This window comes from Scylla paramamosain, chromosome 2, assembly GCF_035594125.1.
Source record: "Scylla paramamosain isolate STU-SP2022 chromosome 2, ASM3559412v1, whole genome shotgun sequence".
Lineage (NCBI taxonomy): Eukaryota > Metazoa > Arthropoda > Malacostraca > Decapoda > Portunidae > Scylla > Scylla paramamosain.
Window position 1 is genome coordinate 30,323,625 of NC_087152.1, and position 18,192 is coordinate 30,341,816.

The following is an 18,192-nucleotide window of genomic DNA, read 5'->3' on the forward strand; positions in this document are numbered from 1 at the left end:
TTAATGGTCTTCACCTAGGAAAACATGCAGGATATGCCAAATAGTGGACAGATATTTAGAGCAGATGAAAAAGAGAAGCTGACATATTTTTATAACTAGGGATGTAGTGGAACAGGAGATAGATAAGCAAAAAAAGTTCAAGACACCAGGACCAGATGAAATATATCCCAGAGTACTTAAGGAATGCAAAGAGGTTATTAGTGAGCAGCTAGTTTCTGTCTTTAGGAAGTCACTTGAGTCAAGTGAGGTACCAGTAATGTGGAGGCAGGCTAATATAGTACCCATCTTTAAGAAAGGAGATAAAACTCTAGCATCTAATTATAGACCTGTCAGCTTAAATTCAGTTGTGGGTAAAATATTGGAGTCAACAATAGCAAGGAACATTAGGGAGCACTTAGACAAGCATAACTTGATAAATCAGTCACAGCATGGCTTCACGAAGGGGAAGTCTTGCCTGATGAACTCGTTAAGTTTTTACAGTAAAGTGTACGAGGCAGTAGATACTGGTGATAGTTATGACATCTTATATCTGGACTTTAGTAAAGCTTTTGACAAGGTACCCCATCAGAGGCTCCTGAGAAAGGTTAGAGCACACAGGATAGATGGGAAGGTGTTAGGCTGGATAAGGTCATGGGTCATGGGCAACAAAAAGTTGTAATAAACGGCTCTAAATCTGAGTGGGGTCATGTAATTAGTAGGGTGCCACAGGGATCAGTATTAGGGCCATTGTTGTTTTTAATATATATCAATGACTTGGATAGCAGAATTAGCAGTGATAGTAAATTTGCAGATGACACAGAGATAGGTAGATTAATTAGGTCAGAATTGGATGCCATCGCCTCGCAGGCAGATTTAGATAGGATGAATGAATGGACGGACAGATGGCAAATGCAGTTTAATATCAACAAATGCAAAGTACTTAGCATAGGTAGAGGATACCCACACAGTAGGTACACAATAAACAACGAAACTCTGGTAGGTTCAGGGTACGAAAAAGTTAGGAGTTATAGTTAGCTCTGAACTCCGTCTAGGAGAGCAATGCTTAGAGGCCAGAAACAGGACAAATAGGGTATTAGGATTCATTTTTAGGAGTATTAAAAGTAGAAGGCCCGAAGTAATATTTAAGTTATATTTAGCGCTGGTCAGACCTCATCTAGACTACACTGTGCAGTTCTGGTCCCCACATGACAAGAAAGGTATAGATCTACTAGAATCAGTACAGACAAGAATGACTAAAAGGATACAGGGGATGAGGAGTATTCCTTATGAGGTGAGACTGAAGCTGCTAAATTTACATTCTTTAGAGAGACGTAGGTCAAGAGGGGACTTGATAGAAGTCTTTAAGTGGTATAAGGGTCATAACAAGAGGGGTGTAAGCAAAATTCTTAGGATCAGCAACCAGGATAGAACAAGAAATAATGGGTTCAAGCTTGAAAAATTTAGGTTTAAGAAAGAAATAGGAAGAAATTGGTTCTCAAATAGTGTTATATGAGTGGAACAGATTAAGTAATCATGTTGTTAGTGCTAAGACATTAGAGAGCTTCAAGAGAAGATTAGACAGGTTTATGGATGGGGATGATAAGTGGAAATAGGTAGGTATATTTCATACAGGAACTACCATGTGTAAGCCTGGTCGCTTCTTGCAGCTTCCCTTATTTCCTATGTTCTTATGTTCTTATCTGTCCATATATGGAGTATGCTTCACATGTGTGGGGGGTTCCACTCATACCACTCTTCTAGACAGGGTGGAATCAAAAGCTCCTCTGACTGACTGACTCTTCAGCCTCTTCCTCATCACTGTAATGTTGCATCTCTTGCTACCTTCTACTGCTATTTTCAAACTAACTGCTCTTCTGATCTTGTTAACTGCATGCCTTCTCTCCTCCCAAAGCCTAGCTGCACAAGACTTTCTTCTTTCTCTTGCTTCTATTCTGTCCACCTCTCTAATGCAAGAGTTGACCAGTATTCTTAATCACATTCATCCCTTTCTCTGGTAAACTCTGGAACTCCCTGCCTACTTCTGTATTTCCACCTCCCTATGACTTGAATTCCTTCAAGAGGGAGATTTCAAGACACTTATCCTTTGATTTTTGACTACTGCTTTGGACCCTATTCAGGGACCGGCATCTCAGTGGGCCTTTTTTTCTATTAGATTTTTTGTTGCCCATGGTCAGTGTCCCTCCTACATAAAAAAAATAAATAAATAAAATAAAGTAAATAAATAAATAAATAAATAAATAAATAAATAAATAAATAATAATAATAATAATAATAATAATAATAATAATAATAATAATAATAATAATAATAATAATAACAATAACAAAATAACATATCCTCATTCATCTCCCTAGATTTGGCTAATTTCCACACCACAAAGTTGCCACAACTAGCACAACTCTTCCACAGCAAGCACAATGACAGATACACATCCCACACACCCATCTTCATGGATGGTTCCTTTCCCCCCCTTAGAGATGACAAATTACATCAGCAGTCTGCTTCCCCACCCTAAGACTGTGCTGAAAATCTTTAATTTGCAGCAGCACATCATGCAATACTATGTGCACCTCACTTCCTCGACACCTTTTTTTTTTTTTTCATGTAGGAAGGATACTGGCCAAGGGCAACAAAAATCTAATAAAAAAATGCCCACTGAAATGCCAGTCCCATAAAAGGGTCAAAGCAGTGGTCAAAAATTGGTGGATAAGTGTCTTGAAACCTTCCTCTTGAAGGAATTCAAGTTGTAGGAAGGTGGAAATACAGAAGCAGGCAGGGAGTTCCAGAGTTTACCAGAGAAAGGAATGAATGATTGAGAATACTGGTTAACTCTTGTGTTAGAGAGGTGGACAGAATAGGGGTGAGAGAAAGAAGAAAGTCTTGTGCAGCGAGGCCGTGGAAGGAGGGGAGGCATGCAGTTAGCAAGATCAGAAGAGCAGTTAGCATGAAAATAGCGGTAGAAGACAGCTAGATATGCAACATTGCGGCGGTGAGAGAGAGGCTGAAGACAGTCAGTTAAAGGAGAGGAGTTGATGAGACGAAAAGCTTTTGATTCCACCCTGTCTAGAAGAGCAGTATGAGTGGAACCCCACCAGACATGTGAAGCATACTCCATACATGGACGGATGAGGCCCTTGTACAGAGTTAGCAGCTGGGGGGGTGAGAAAAACTGGTGGAGACGTCTCAGAACACCTAACTTCATAGAAGCTGTTTTAGCTAGAGATGAGATGTGAAGTTTCCAGTTCAGATTATAAGTAAAGGACAGACCAAGGATGTTCAGTGTAGAAGAGGGGGACAGTTGAGTGTCATTGAAGAAGAGGGGATAGTTGTCTGGAAGGTTGTGTTGAGTTGATAGATGGAGGAATTGAGTTTTTGAGGCATTGAACAATACCAAGTTTGCTCTGCCCCAATCAGAAATTTTAGAAAGATCAGAAGTCAGGCATTCTGTGGCTTCCCTGCGTGATATGTTTACCTCCTGAAGGGTTGGACGTCTATGAAAAGACGTGGAAAAGTGCAGGGTGGTATCATCAGCGTAGGAGTGGATAGGACAAGAAGTTTGGTTTAGAAGATCATTAATGAATAATAAGAAGAGAGTGGGTGACAGGACAGAACCCTGAGGAACACCACTGTTAATAGATTTAGGAGAAGAACAGTGACCGTCTACCACAGCACCAATAGAACGGTCAGAAAGGAAACTTGAGATGAAGTTACAGAGAGAAGGATAGAAACCGTAGGAGGGTAGTTTGGAAATCAAAGCTTTGTGCCAGACTCTATCAAAGGCTTTTGATATGTCCAAGCCAACAGCAAAAGTTTCACCAAAATCTCTAAAAGAGGATGACTAAGACTCAGTAAGGAAAGCCAGAAGATCACCAGTAGAGCGGCCTTGACGGAACCCATACTGGCGATCAGATAGAAGGTTGTGAAGTGATAGATGTTTAAGAATCTTCCTGTTGAGGATAGATTCAAAAACTTTCGATAAGCATGAAATTAAAGCAATAGGACGGTAGTTTGAGGGATTAGAGCGGTCACCCTTTTTAGGAACAGGTTGAATGTAGGCAAACTTCCAGCAAGAAGGAAAGGTAGATGTTGACAGACAGAGCTGAAAGAGTTTGACTAGGCAAGGTGCAAGCACGGAGGCACAGTTTCAGAGAACAATAGGAGGGACCCCATCAGGTCCATAAGCCTTCCGAGGGTTTAGGCCAGCGAGGGCATGGAAAACATCATTGCGAAGAATTTTAATACGTGGCATGAAGTAGTCAGAGGGTGGAGGAGAGGGAGGAACAAGCCCAGAATCGTCCAAGGTAGAGTTTTTAGCAAAGGTTTGAGCAAAGAGTTCAGCTTTAGAAATAGATGTGATAGCAGTGGTGCCTTCTGGTTGAAGTAGAGGAGGGAAAGAAGAAGAAGCAAAGTTATTGGAGATATTTTTGGCTAGATACCAGAAATCACGAGGGGAGTTAGATCTACAGTGACTCCAGTTCAGGAGTTGGCAATCAGCTACCTTCAATCTACACACTTCTTGTGCATGATATCCAAGAACTCCCTTACCATCTGCAGATAGAGGACTGGATCCTTGTTTTATAATGGGTCTCCTCCCTTGTTGGCTTCAAAGGCAATTAAGTATAGCTGATCAAGCAACCAGAGATGCAATCCTAGATGCAAAAGACTAAAATGAAAAAAAAAAAAAAAAAAAAAAAAAATATATATATATATAATAAATAAATAAATAAATTGTTGAAACAAATGGTGTAAACAATGGCTGTTACGAGTACATACGTAGGTTAAAAATTTTCACATACAAAATTTATCAGAACTACGTTTTGAGAGTGGTGCGAGGTGACTGGTTTAATTACCTGCGAAGGCATGGGTATCCCCTGTAAATATTTATGAATTCGCCCCAAAATACTTTTTCTCTTTCAGGACACGGCTATTGTGTCTGTGACAGTAAGTTTCCTATAAGAACACCATGACGGTAGTTGTGGAATAGTGTAGGGGCATAATTGATTACTTGTAATCGATTACATTAATTACAGGATATAATTTCTCAGCAATTGATTAAAATTCCCAGTAATTGATTACCAAATGATTATCCTCAGCATAATTACACATTAAATGTACATTCAAGACACATGCATTTCAATGGATAATTAATGTATATTAATATATATTAATCTGTTGCATAGTAAATGCATAAATGCATGGGATATACTGTAATAAGGTCGAGTTCATATAAAATTAAAAGAAACTTGATACTTATTTATAGCCACAAGTATGTGACTTCCGTGATGATATATGTTAAATTTTCTGCTATTAATATTTTTATTCTCATTTTCCCAGACTTGTTTTTTATCATTTAGTGTTTGGCTGAGAGAGAGAGAGAGAGAGAGAGAGAGAGAGAGAGAGAGAGAGAGAGAGAGAGAGAGAGAGAGAGAGAGAGAGCTAGTTTGGTAAGCAATCTACAAGTTTCATTTATTTATTATGGCCTAAATCACTCTACATATACATATATTAATCTAAAAAAATAACTACCTTTTTCATATATATTTGTTTTAGAAAACAGCAGAAAATTTTATTCATTTACTATTAAAAAATAAATAAAATGAAGCAAATTTGAAACAAGTTTACTAATTTTATCAGCGAGTCGAACGAACATCAGCTAGAAAATAAGAAATAGATTTTTCTTTCATCATACACCAGCAGAAATAACCAAGCTGTGATTGGAAGATGGTTTCTTTTAGTCTTTTTTTTTTTTTTTTTTTTTCAAAATGTGAACTTTTGAAACTAGCTAGCTTGTTTCATTTGCCTGAGTGTTTGCTTCAGTGTTTGGATCAACAATGTCGCTGATAGTTGACGGTTAAATAATGGTAGTTTAAATTATTTAAATTAGAATATGTTGTCTATTCGTCAGAATGGATAACAATTTTCTGCAACTTCTCTTTGAATTATGGGTTCCAGTGTTTCACGATTTCTTCTTTGTACGTAAAACTAGCAGCAATCTCCATCTTTCTTCAGTCCGAAAACCCAGGCACCATCAATTCGTTTTCTATGGTTTCGGTTGCTTTCTGCTTCAGCCTCGCTGTTATTTGATTCTGTAACATTCTGGACTGGAAATTCGACACTCGAACAGACATTCCACTCATGCTTCTCCTCTTCACTCTAACCATTATCTTGGAATCTAGAAAAGTGTTTTCCTTGTCTCTTGATAATAAAAGAAAAGTACAACTTTTCTTGTAGATCACAATATAAAGTGTAGATCGCATACCAAAGCAGCAACTACACTAAAGCCATAACAATATAATTTATATACTCTACTAATATACCATTGCATAATTTATTTTCAAGTGAAGGTAATCGAATAATGATGTATTACTGGCCATAAAAGTAGTCAAAACTAATTAAAGAAAAAGATTGTATCACACATCACTATAGTGGAACCAGACTAACTTGGTACTCTTGGTGTTGGCTCTTCCTGTCCCACACTGATGTCACGTTCACAGTCGACAGGGATACGAACACCTCTCTTTCGCTCACACTGTTATTCTTTGCCTTAACTATTCCAAAATTATTATAAGTTATGTACGACTGTATGTTTTTTTTTTCTTTTTAATAGCTTTCGATTTGATGATAGATGAATGGCACTATATATCTTTCAGTACACTTGACAATGTGTACAGGTCGTGCGGCACTGCTTCCCCAGTGTCCTTGACACGTGAATTCCCCAGGCTGCGCCCTGCTGGCCATTGTCAGGTCAGGTCACTCCAGAGTTGAGGTGGCAACTGCGTGGAGAGGTACAGTCAATACCCGAAGTACCAAATTAGTCGGATTATAATGGTCCATTATAGAGTGGAACTAATGACTGACACCCGGACTGCAGGCCGTCCCATACACATACAAACTGGACGTCATTTAGCACGAACTGACAGCCAGTTTTCAACATGTGCTCCAGTTAATCCGACCACTTTTCCGGCCTCCCTTCAGTTCAAAATGCTCTCATACATGCTCAAACTGGCCAGACAAAACTGGTTCAATCTGGTTTTATCAGTTGTCCTATCAATTAAGACTGCATGTATGGGGGCTTTGTTCTACTGTTGGATGGGACAAGTTTTGGTATTATTTTACTTTCTTGACCATGGAACAGCGGCAATTCTTACCTCTCTCATTAGATAGAACCTTTTATTCTGAGTATTTTCAGTCCCATATATATATATATATATATATATATATATATATATATATATATATATATATATATATATATATATATATATATATATATATATATATATATATATATATATATATATATATATATATATATATATATATATATATATATATGCCTCGGAAATTTGTTATAACACCACTAGCGATTTTTGGCATTTTATCCATTCACAGCGGATGACACCGTAGTGTCAGGAGGCAACTGCCCAAAGTGACACACCCATCCCATTTCACATTAAATCGTCAACTGTCAATCACGGTGAAGTCGAGTGTGTTCGTATGTGTGTGACCTCAGTGCACCGGTGCGGAATAATTAATGTTGTTTGGTACCTTTGAATGAAGACAAAGCTGTGAGGCTAATAAAACAAATGCTTATTTATTTCAGCCTATCAGGGAACTTTGTTTTGTTGAAGAAGCGAGACACGGGCTGAATTTGAATCAGACTAGCTAAGATGTCCCTATGTGGTGGCTGCTCTGACAATTTTCTCTGTTATTTCCCATTTTTATAAGAGAAACAAAGCAGCGGTAACTTTCCTGAGGGAACACGGTGTTCTGCCACAAGGTGTCAAGACTTAGTGTAAGAACTGCAACAGTGACTGTAGTTTCCATGAAAGTACCAAAAGTTGTGGGTGCAGGGCAAACCACGTGATCCCCAAAACTAAGCAGCAGTTTTTGTGACTTCACTGTTGCATACGGAAAGGGCACCTTCCTGCAGAACACTCACCTTCCAGCATGGAAAGTTACTTTATTTGCCAGCCACTGGCTGAGTAAGCAATGGGATCACCGAATTGTAGTGAAGTACCTGCAAATATCTAGCCATACTTCTGTCGACTGGCGTTCCTTCTGTAGTGAAGTTACAGATTACTGGTTGAATTACCAAAGCAGCATCGGTGGTCCTGGAATCATTGTCGAAGTGGACGAGACATTGATTAAGTGACGGAAGTACGTGAGGGACCAGGTTCTCTCTCAAATCTGGCCCATTGGGGGAATATAGTGAGAAACAAAGGAGAGGTTCATTGTGCCACTGGTGAGTCCGTTAAAATGGGGTGAGACCAGGGTACGCCGATCCCATTCATACAACTATATGTTCGGCCAAGGTCAGTGATAATAAGCGACCAATGGCGTGCTTACAATAAAATGAGTGCTTTAGGCTACACCCATTTTGCAGTGAATCGCTCTGAGCACTTTGCTGATCCTGCTGATATCAGTGTCCACACAAAATACTGAACATCAGTGGAGGGACATTAAGGAGTGGGTGAAATGGCCTGGTATTCGGACCAGATATCTCAACCAATATTTGGCCAGATACCTGTTCATCAAGGCTCCCGAGGAAGAGACCCTCCTGCGTTCCTTCTTCCTCCAGGCAGGCTGGCTCTATTCAGTCTCCTCCCTTATCCCTCCTTGACGACTCTAGTGACGAGGAGGGTGACCACAAATAATTGCTGCCAGATGGCCAGGTAAGGTGTTTTATAAATTAATTCGGTTTGGTTAGGTCAAGTTAGATTAGATTTCGGTTTTTTTTTTTTTTTTTTATTATATTCGGTTAGGTTTGGGGAAATTGTTCCCAGCAAAGGATGAAAGCAACTCGTTCTGATATGTTATCTGGGATGACGATTTATGCAGATTTCGGCGTGTTTTCCATCAATGTATTATTCGTTATTTTCGCAAATTGTTACTTTACGAGGGGGAGGAGTGGGGGCAACAGTGATATTGTAATGTGTTATCTGTGAGGACGATTTATTTTTATTTTTTAAATTTCAACGTGTTTTGTATTACTCTGTCGTTTTCATTGAAAAAAAAAAAAAAAGCAATTCTAGTGGTAGAGGGATGGGGAAGCGGATGATTTCCGACGGAAACGGTTAGCAAATTGATTCAAAACACCGAAATCTACCGAATAAGAAAAAGAAAAAAAATTTCGTCTCCCAACTTGAGACGGGGAAGAAAGTAAACATTTTTCCTAGGTTTTGACCTTCCATTACACTGAAATCCTCCAGAGTAGCAAATTTATAATTCATATCAGAGTGGCCAACTCTCTCTTTTATAGTCGCATGCTGCTGCACGGTAGTAGATTTGCCTTGCTAGACCTCTGCTACACACCCAGGGAGATTTCCACAATGTTCCAGCTTTGGACATTACATGATACAAGACCCTACAAGAAAAATACAATAACCGGTCAAATACACGACACACCATCGCAACGATAATGTTAGCCCTGACCCAGCTCACAGTGACAGCACAACGGCTGTCACTGCATGTAGGCTATAGCTATAAATGTTTGATGAGGCGACAAGTCTAATCTTAGGATAAAAGGAAATAAAACCAGCAATAAACCCATAATGGGAAACAAGCAGATTTCGTCTTTGTTTCGTAGAATAATGAAGCTTTATATGCAAGAGCTTTGCCTGAAAATACTAGATCCTAGACAGGCGTGTCATAGCTGCGGTGACACAAAAGATCAACTTTTTATTTCTAAATAGTTTCTTATTTTCTCCACAGGTCAAGGTGCGTCCACACGGTCGAACAGTGTCCGTCGGACAAAACTGTTACTGGATACAATGGGAAACGGAAAGGCTCGCTGATGACGTCAGAAGAGAGAGCACCAAGAGTTGTACCGGACACTGTCCGGTACAATAATGTCTGGTGTATATAGATCTTGGTGGGACAGAGGCTTGGAAGTATACGATACTGCCAGGCACACGATGAGCAAAGTTACTTGGTTACCGGGGTCTGTTAATTTGCTTAGTTCTCACCAATACGCAGTTCATGTAAAATGGTTGCGACTTCCCTTTTCTTTTCGTGTTTTTATCCAGTCCTTGCACTATTCCCTTCCTGTCACCTTGTCCTCACACAGTGCAGTAATTATTATGCTGCATAGTGCAATTTTCTTGTTTTTTTTTTTTTTTTTTATCTTCTTGTGCACCACCTGTCGCCGAAATCCACACTAACACTGACGTAAATACCTACGTGTTGCTAACGGACATCAGCTTCGAACACTGTTTGCCGGTCTTTGTCTGGTGATCTGAGTAGAAACTATGGTTTACAACTTTATCTGGTAGCACTGTTTGTTGCCATATCAACTTCCCTCGTTTAAACGCTTATGACGTCATCCTGCTTCGCTTTATGATATGGTAGCAGTGTTTGTTCATCGGACATTGCTCGACCGTGTGGACGCACCTTAAGATATACAGTTACACAGAATTCGTCTTCCCACATCATCCTGTGTAATGTTGTTTAGGGCTGCGAGAGTTCAAAGCTCATCTAGCGGCTTGTGAGTTGGTCTGGTCTGACGTGTGGCGGTAGCCATGGCTGATATTTAGGGTGACTGGAGCCTGACTGCTACGCATCGGCCACGGAAACAAACATTTTATATTAGTTTGTTTACTAATTCATTTATCTATTGTTATAAAAAAAAATTATTGCTATTACTGACACGTGGTCATTATAATGTATCTGGATTATGATTATGATTGGATTATGATTATACTATATGTGTATACCATGAAGCATGAATGAGAGGAGTCGGCATGACGTCACGAATGTAAAGCGCTATTGGTCCGCTGTCGCCCGTAACTCCCCCATTCCTACACCCAAAACATTACCTGTTGAGCATTAAAAGTATAGGGTAACGTTAGTGTTCCGCTCCTCATTTCCTGTTTTTTTTTTTTTTTTCTTCCCAGGTCGCCCAACATAGGTGAACACAAAAGATTGCAATAGTGGTGGGTAGGGCCTGCACGCAGGAAGTCCCCGCTCACTTTGCGCATGTCCAAGCAGTCTCACTTCGGGAATGGCCACCACCTTATTAGGTTAGGTTAGGGTTTTGCTTAGGTCAAGTTAGATTAGCTGATGAGAAGGGGTCGGCCAATCACGTGGTGAGACTGCTCGCACATGCATAGAGTGTATGGGGACCCCTGCGTGCAGGTCCTCCCTAGTGGTGTTGTGCCGTGCTACCAGGATTTAGACGGTAAATTTTACATACAAGTCAGATCATAGGGTTTTTCAACTTTGGTGCGAGGTGGGAAGCGGTCTTTAGGGTGGAAATATGGGTGGACGACATATACATATAAAGAAGAAATAAACTGCATCATGTCCACATATGCATGTGCATATAGATGAAGGAGAAGTAAATTATCAGGTGAAAGATGGCCTGAAGGTTAATTTCTCTTGGTATACTACCCCCTAACCCAGATTGATCCCAAATAGAATAATTATACGTTTGCATATTGCTAATTGATCTTATATGAAATTATATAGAATAAATCTCTCTCTCTCTCTCTCTCTCTCTCTCTCTCTCTCTCTCTCTCTCTCTCTCTCTCTCTCTCTCTCTCTCTCTCCCCGTATGTGTGTGTGTAATATTATACAATGTATATTTGTAATTCATATGAATAATATATACTAGTAGGACGGCCCCCTTCAGCCTTCAGGCGCCTTTAAGAACTCACTTAACATAACAGCAGACAAGGGGCGGTCAGAACACACAACGGATCCACAACTGCTGTCGCTGTCGGGTTCGTTTGGCTATTAAGGGCGAGGCAGACACACACGCTCACAGTCTGGACTCAGGACTACTGAGGGGCGAAGGGTAACGAGACAATTTCACCTGGCACTCCTGTCTTTGTTAAAAGTACAGAGCGGCACTACAGGGTGCGAGGTATACTAACACGTCGCAGAACAATCAAAGCACGCACCACATGGCCTCACTCAGTAAAGCGTCTCTTATCGCTGGGTAACGTATCTCACCTCACAGTGCAGCGGTACAGCACTCAAAATCGTCACAACTCGCAAGCGGTATCACACACTGTCTCTGCTCGCAGTCCGCGCCGTCACAGACAACGCAGGTGTTGCGCATACACTTCATCTCCCGGTAGCCATTGTCTCGGGCTACCAGGGCACGCAATCCTCACAGCGTGCTTCAGGGTGCAGTCACATAGTTGTAGCGGCGAGCGACGAGTGTCGTAGCGTAGCATAAAGGGAGCGTATTGCAGGCGTATTTTTAGCTTGTCAACACAGATGTTACGTGGGCGGAACACGGCCGCATTCTGCTTTACCTGTGGCGGCAGCTCTCAGCATAGACTCGGTTTGCGGGTGATTGGCTAGCGCTCTAGCCAACCGGCGGCCTCCAGCTTCACTACCACCCAACAGCTCACTACAGCGCTGCCAACGCCCAACTTCACTACTCGGTGGTACAGCGCCACCAACGTCACCCCAATGCCGCAACAATACTGTAAGTTGTAATTGCTAATGGGGTAAATTTGCAGTTTCACCCAATATCCCCAATCTCTACCCACACCCCCTAACCCCTCCAGCAAGCTTGGGGGCCTGTGGGGAACCTAGGGTTTTGGGGGGGAGCACATACGAGTGATATATAGACTTGGAAAATGTAGGGAAATTTCCCTAGAAGTCAAGGAAATTTCCTAAATGTAGCAAATCAAAAACCTATTATAACCAGGGGGCTGTGCCCCCTTGAACCCCCACCATTAGTGTATACAAACACAACCAGAAAGCTAAGGTAACCTAACCTAACCTTACCTATCCTAACCTAACCTAACCTAACCTAACCTTACTTAACCTAATCTAACCTAACCTATTCAAACGTAACGTAACTCCCCCAAAAAAGTATTAAAAATCTAGGGATATTTCCCTACAAGTGAAAGAAACACACGAACACACTCACTATCCTTTCAATGACTGTGGAAACAGGATCCCAGCTAAAAAAACTGAGGTAAATCTTTGAAATTCCGTCCCGATCTTATTAGTCGTTTGCGACAAGGTAATATGGGGTTAGAAATGCTACTAGCGGTGTGATCTAGACCGTATAAGACACTTCATACTTACGTGCGGTTTATTGGGGGAAACTGCAATTATACCACTAATGGAATTGACACCGCTTTTTCTTTATATATATATATATATATATATATATATATATATATATATATATATATATATATATATATATATATATATATATATATATATATATATATATATATATATATATATATATATATATATATATATATATATATATATATATATATATATATATATATATATATATATATATATATATATATATATATATATATATATATATATATATATATATATATATATTATTTATTTATTTATTTATTTATTTATTTTCTTTATGTGTTGCATAATTAGCATGGGCGGCTGGTCCATAAGGGGTGGTGGGCTGCAAACCTCCCTGTCTCAGCCTTGCCAGGCAGATTGATTCATTCATATTATTCATCTTATACAAATAAATAATATTATACTTTTATATTTCATTCAGTATTTTTTTCTATAATTTTCTGACACAAAATACTAGCAGATTTGATAAATTAATTCCAGAGAAAAACACTTCCAGGAATGGCGCAGCGCCAACCTGCCTAGGGGCAGTTAGCCGGGTTGTAGCAGAGCTGGAGTCAGGTCAGCCCTGCACGGCATCCTGAGCGGAGAATGTCATTCGCCCTCTGTGTTAGTTAAACAAATAATGCATTACGTCCGTGATTCGTGAATACTAGCCAGTTTTAGCACCCTACATATTCTACTTGATAACTTGATAAATGTTCCTCATAGCTTTGGCAACGCATAAATTTTAAATTATGAGCCTATGAGGTACAAAACATAACGTTTGTGATTCACATGTTAGGGTAATCTACATACTTCTTAGACGGTGAGAATTTGTAGATAGGACTGTATATGAGTTAGTGGCAGTAACGTTCCTGCTATTATGGTTAGGTAACACACCTGTGTGAGACTGACTGGGTGTATTGTGCCAAGCCAGATTAGTGTGCCGGTCCCTGCTTGGTGTCTTGAGGTTAATGCACCGACTCTTGACGGCTAATCAAGTACTGGCGCTTCGGAGCGGTCACTGGACCCTGCCTTTCTGTCTGTGGGCAGCTTGTTCGTGTAATCGTTGTTTTGTTAAATGTTACTGTGTTCCTGTGCTCTTTTAAAGGTTCTGGATGCAGAGGATTACTCTTACACTACTGTATAATGGGATGTTCTTCCCTGGGTCATGTCATTCCTGTGAGGGGGCAGGGCCTGTCATCTATGAAGTTGAACATAATACTGGACAGCAGAGGGAGATAGTGTTTTACGAAAGTGGGTTGATGTTGTCTTGTTGTTTGTAAGGGTGGTATTTCATAGAACATTATAATCCTTATATGTGTTTGTAGCTTGTTGTAGCTGTAACTCCTAGAACGTGGCTATCGATTCTTTCCCAGCTGTTGGAGTGACTTGGCAGTCATGGTGTTCCTTTGCCTGTGGGAGGTGAAACAGGCTAGCAACCTCAGTTGTGTAATTCACCACAGAAGGCCAGAAGGACCCTGTGGAGGTTAATGTGAGCTCCACACTACACAGTGCAGGAGGCAGGATAGGGAGGCTGAGTGAGGTAGTAACAGCCAAGAAGAGGAGCAAAACTTGGTGTTACAACCGTCTGCTTACAGTGTGCAAGAGTCCAGAAGGACCTTGTAACTCATAGTTGAGCCCTGCATCAAGGTGGTGACTTGGGGAAGTGAGTCAGGATAATGGCTGCTGTGAGAAGGGCAAGATTTAGGGTCGTAACAATATATATATATATATATATATATATATATATATATATATATATATATATATATATATATATATATATATATATATATATATATATATATATATATATATATATAATCAGATTAAAGATGTTGATGTCAAATAAAATAATTATATGCATATCGCTCATTGACTTACATGAAATTCTCTCTCTCTCTCTCTCTCTCTCTCTCTCTGTCTGTCTGTCTTGTGATATTAAGCTTTAGAACTCGTATCTAGAATTATGTGTGATATCATGTCACTGTACACTTAAAAGGCATCTATTTATTGAATTTTTGTTTTACTGTTTGTGCCTTGTCATGCAGTACACAACGAAAAACAACCCTTTAACTACCATTAATCCGTGAAACGCCTGGTGTATTTCTTTCGATATTGTGGTGAAATACCATTGATAATAGATCTACATAACATATTCAGGAAACTATAAAGTAATTTTCGTTACTCAAACTAACAATTCTTTCTTATTTTTCGTCTAGTATGAAAAAAACAAAGTGGTAAATTCCCATAGTTCAACACGAGAGATCTTAATGTTTTGGGTCTATCTGCTGATCATAAGCTCCACCCACAGACTCGATAAGCTCCGCCCACTGGCTTCACTTGGATGGATGGCAGACCGCCTCCTCTTATTAAAACTCCTTGGTGTATAGGGATTCATTATAATATACTACCGGTACAACATACTGCGCGGATCAAATTCAAATCTTAGTGTAGTACATAATATTCTTTATAGCTACAGAAACTTTTTACCCCTGTGAATATTTTGTTCTGTTGAACTGAATTGAATTGAATTTAGTGATAAACTCAAACTTTATAAAGAAAAAAAGTATGGAGCACAGCTCTTACAAAATTGGAACATTTGACAATGAGTTGTTTGAATACACATATTTCTTTAATTTCAAATATGTATTAAGTAAAATAACAAGAACAACAACAGCAATAACAACAACAAAAACAATAATAATAATAATAATGATAATAATAATAATAATAATAATAATAATAATAATAATAATAATAATAATAATAATAACAAATTCAAAAAGATTGCCAGCTTACCGTATTAAAAACTAATTAAACAAAACATAATAAAAAAGAAGAAAAAAAGAAAGTAATGAATGGTTACACAAACTATTTACCTAAACCTATTTAGCACCAACCTCAAAAATAAAGATACGTAATTTATTCATAACATTTGTGTTTATATTTTGCATAAGAGAAGCATATTTATAATGAGTTGGTCTGAATGTATAATAATAAAGTAAATACATCGCAGGTAACCTCATAAAATCTTCATCAGTACATTGAAAAAGAACATGAAACTCGTCACCCACAACACCAGCACCACACTTATCACAGGTCCGGGTCTCTCTGTTTACACCTTGGTGTCTGCCAACATTAATAGATAATCTGTTATTACAGGTTCTTAATTTTGCCAGCACAATTCTGTCACTCTGACATTTTTACAAGATATGTTAACATTCCATGTATAGTGTGTAATTGATACATAAGGATTTTTTTGCTAACTTTTGATGTCAAGTTACAAGCGAATGATCTTTCAGTCTCTGTTCAGCATTTTAAGTCCATGTTGTATTAGGAACTGTGTGACACAACCACATACCTAAAAATCCACACTTTTTACAGATGTTTCTGACACAGGCTAATAATGGAAAAGTGTATATCCCTAACCTATCCAACTGATACAAACGATTGTACATTTTATAACATAATTTAGTATCTTTACCTGTAATTAACCTAAATTGTTTTATTACAATTCAACTTCAATTTCTATTAATTACGATATGTATTCAAAGCAGTCAGAATTTGATTCATTTCCTCCACACTCTCATTTAGTATGACAGTATCATCTGCGTACATGAGTGCGTACATGAAGTTTCAGGTCTGATTTTGTAAAGTCATCACTAAAATTTACATAATACTCAAGTAATTTACTCTCAATGTAATTAACAGAAAATGCGAAAAGCAAAGGCGACAAATTTTTCCCGTTGTTAGACACCTGCGTACAAAGGTATCTGATGTCACTATGTCTAGCATGATACAAGACTTGATGTTATCATACATATTTTTTTTAATCACATTAAGAATTTTCCTCTTCACCCTCTTGACTAATTTATACTACAAAACTTCTCGCTATACCATATCGAAAGCCTTTTTACAGTCCACAAATAAGCAAAATAGCTTCTTTTCTTCCATTTAAATAAATCAATTACACTTTTAAGTAGAAATATATGATCCAAAGTAGAATACCCATGGTTGAAACTTGATTGTGTCTCATTATCAATGTGCATGGTGTTGGAATATTCAATGAGTTTGTCCTTTAGCAGAGAAGTAAGCAATTTCCCCATACAGCTGAGTAAAGTAATGCACCTGTAGTTATTACTATCCTGGATGTCGCCTTTGTTTTTGTTGTGAAACTGTTGTGCCAACCAACCACTCAGATGGCATGGCACCAGTATCAATAATTTTATTAAACATTTTAACATAAAGGGGACAAAGTATGCTGAGTTTTTTAATATATTTATTTAATATCATATTGGTTGCAGGGAATTTATTATTTTTTTTTATTTCCTAACGTTTCTAATTACCTCTTCCTTTGTTACTTGATCATTAAACAATGATAAAAAAAATCAGTATCAGTATTATCTTCATCATATAAAATGGTTGCACAATTTCTGTCAACATTGTTATCACCACCTTGTCCATGATATGGCCAGGGGCAGTACGGCAGGGTTTGCCTTCTTCCTTTGTATCTTTTATATATAACAATAGATTTATCACATCAGTGCACCAAAACCCTCATTTGAGTGACCCAGCTGTGGCGACCAGGTTAATTTCTCTAGCTCGTGGTAGTCAAGGTTCACTCTGATTGGCGCCAGTTTAATTTGGACAAAATGGACTTTGCTAAAGACGAACATGACCACACTGATTTCTTTGGCGGGTAAGGCCGATGTAATATAACTCAAAATTATTAGTGAAATTTGTCCCGTACAAGTCATCAATAAGAAATATATAGTCTCAGTACGCCTATCACCTATCACCTATTCATCTATCAACCCATCCACTATAATCACACTGTATTAGAATAATCTATTACTCATGTTCTCTGTGATGAGCAGCTAAGAACTTACTAGTCGCATTGTGTGATGTACATTCAGCTGCAGTAAAACTAGTGCCAGTCCATGTGGTCAGTAGCGACGTGTGTCACCTACCTGATGAAGGCCTTGAGGCTCCACTCACCTGACGACCTTCCCCACCTGGTCTATCCACCCTCCACTCCCATGATTAGTGCGTTGTCCCGATTCTCCTCACCACCATCATTACCAGTCTCTCCTCTTCCTCCCTCCCTTCTCATCC

General features: G+C 38.9%; 1 protein-coding gene and 1 long non-coding RNA gene across 4 annotated transcripts in view; one reads left to right on the plus strand and one right to left on the minus strand.

The window, feature by feature from the left end:
- The window catches only part of LOC135112946 (uncharacterized), a 46,042-nt gene extending 33,608 nt beyond the window's left edge, over window positions 1–12,434 (minus strand). For 2 of the 3 annotated variants that reach the window (XR_010274636.1, XR_010274632.1), the window contains exon 1: window positions 11,658–12,434. This is a non-coding gene — a long non-coding RNA (uncharacterized LOC135112946). The remainder of the gene's footprint in view (window positions 1–11,657) is intronic. The other variant, XR_010274640.1, reaches the window with a different exon arrangement.
- Window positions 1–18,192, plus strand: part of LOC135112938 (uncharacterized) — a 33,833-nt gene that overhangs the window by 12,077 nt on the left and 3,564 nt on the right. The gene's annotated exons all lie outside the window — the stretch shown is intronic.